The following is a 2,672-nucleotide window of genomic DNA, read 5'->3' as shown; positions in this document are numbered from 1 at the left end:
TATATATATATATATATATATATATATATATAATGTTATGTTATCATAAGTTATATGAGTTGTCAGTTAGATATATTCCACTCTGTATAGATGGATTAAATTTAATATAAAAGTTCTCAAAAATTGTCACTTCGGCTCACTCCTACTTCGCTTTATGATATTTTAACAAATGCAATAAGTGGTTAAGTATACATTATAAATTCACAAAAAAAAATGGAAGTATAATTATTTTCAATCATGATTCTAACATCATGAAAATAAATTATATTTCACAAAAGATTTATAAGGTTTAAAGTTAAGTATAATGAGTATATAAATTAAGAAGNTTTAAAGTTAAGTATAATGAGTATATAAATTAAGAAGAGAAACAGAAAAATTAAATGCTTAAAACCAAAATTCTTAAGACCTTGCCAGAAAATTATAAACATTTTTGTAGCACATAGGTTCTATACCTCTTGTGAAGAAAACATTATTAAATTTGATATCTCTACAAATGATAGAGGTTATAAGACAAAGTTTTGGCTATGAAATCGAGAAAAATAATGGTGAAATTAGTGCATTCACGGCAAAAATATCGCTCAAAACACAAAAACAAAAATATTAAAAATTTGATAAATATTCTGAAGTTCAACAAATATNTCAAAATTTGATAAATACTCTGAAGTTCAACAAATATCCATACAAGCTTCGTTGATGTTTCAAACTTGTTTAGTTTCATATTCTTATCCTTTTGACTGGTTCATACAAATCTTCTATTGAAAATTAACATATAATAAAGCTGTTTTAATATCAAATCGTTTACATTTTAATTTCCTGGCACTGCATCCATTGTTTCTTTAAAATTTTCTAGTTTTATATCTTTTTCATATGTAATTGTCCATTNATCCATACAAGCTTCGTTGATGTTTCAAACTTGTTTAGTTTCATATTCTTATCCTTTTGACTGGTTCATACAAATCTTCTATTCAAAATTAACACATAATAAAGCTGTTTTAATATCAAATCGTTTACATTTTAATTTCCTGGCACTGCTATTGCTAGTATACAGTTACACTATACAACTGAACTAAAAGTTTCTTAATGTCAATTCCATACACGTATAAATAGTCTTTTATTACTAGTCTGGCTTTAAACATATCAACCTCTCCATTTTTCTTAAGTTTTATTTTATATACCTAGCCATTTTAAGAGTTTTTTTATTTGTTGTTAAATCTACTAATTTCCACGTTTCATTATTTTTTAATGGCCACATATCTGCATCCATTGTTTCTTTCAAATTTTCTAGTTTTATATCTTTTTCATATGCAATTGTCCATCNTTTTCTAGTTTTATATCTTTTTCATATGTAATTGTCCATTCCATTTAAAGTATGACTCTATACAAGTATTACTAACAATAGCAACAGCCAGAAAATTAAAGTTAGAAAATTTAATAATAAAACAGCCTTTTTATATAGTGATCTTGGAAAGGATATTTATATGAACAAACCAAAAGGATATGAAATGAAACTAAACAAGTTTACAAATATAACGAAGATTTTATGGATTGATACAAAAAACCTTATGCTGGGATCAAAAATTAAAAATTTGTTGTTAAACATTGGCTAAAAGCAACAAAGATAAATATTTATGTGTTTGCAAGTAATAAAAATGAACAATAATTGATTATAGCTATTTTTGTAGACTATAGTATCATAGCAGCAACAACTGATAAGTAAGTGAACATAATGATGGCAAAGTAACTGACGTACAACTTTAAGACGAAGGCAGGTGAACTCATTTCTTTGGGATTCATCAGTCATTATATTTTCAAAACGTTTTATATAAATGTATAAGGTATGATGGTATATATGTTTAAGATTTAGTCGTTGTTCGCTGTCTATCTAGTTAATCGATCCGTGCTGTACATCTCTTATATTATATGCTCTGATACTTTATATTATAAAGTATTACATTACAAATAATTTAAAAAAGTAGTTTTTGCATGATACACTTTAAGAATAAGACAAAATGTATTCATAGTAAAATGTAGATTTCANACGAAGGCAGGTGAACTCATTTCTTTGGGATTCATCAGTCATTATATTTTCAAAACGTTTTATATAAATGTATAAGGTATGATCGTATATATGTATATATATATATGTATCGTATATATAGACAAATTTATTTTTAATTTAGTAAAAATTACAGAGTAAATAGTTTCATACTTAAAAAAACCCAGCACAGTGGGGACGTGGATNCGCGGCATAGTGGGGATGTTGCATAGTTGGGTCCAGTATAGATTTAATCTGACAGTGATTAAAATCACTATCATAAGAAACGCTTCTATGCAAATCAGTAGATAGTGTTTAATTCTAAGAAATTGGTTGATTATTCCAAATCAACATGATCTTCTATTTCCTTATTTATATCCTGATTACAAGTTTTATGATTTATAAAAGTAATTAATGTATAAATATTTATTATAGAAATTAAATATAGTATGAAATTGATTTTTAATAATTTAGTATTGTAATTTTGATTAATTGTTTTCAAATTATTATTGATTTTTAATAAGTTAAAAGTAATAATTTTTAACCTACTTTTTTTTGTTCTTTAAAGTGAAAGTTTTAATAAAAAAAAAATGAATTTATTACCATAACTTTTAACTCAACTTGCAAGTTTGAAATA

General features: G+C 24.9%; 1 protein-coding gene across 3 annotated transcripts in view; it reads right to left on the bottom strand.

Annotated features, from left to right (window-relative positions):
- The window catches only part of LOC126908908 (uncharacterized), a 26,080-nt gene that overhangs the window by 6,006 nt on the left and 17,402 nt on the right, over nucleotides 1–2,672 (bottom strand). The window lies entirely within an intron of this gene.

This window comes from Daktulosphaira vitifoliae, unplaced genomic scaffold (assembly GCF_025091365.1).
Source record: "Daktulosphaira vitifoliae isolate Bord-2020 unplaced genomic scaffold, ASM2509136v1 Scaffold_36, whole genome shotgun sequence".
In the NCBI taxonomy this organism is placed as follows: Eukaryota; Metazoa; Arthropoda; class Insecta; order Hemiptera; family Phylloxeridae; genus Daktulosphaira; species Daktulosphaira vitifoliae.
This window is presented reverse-complemented; position numbering and strand designations above follow the sequence as displayed.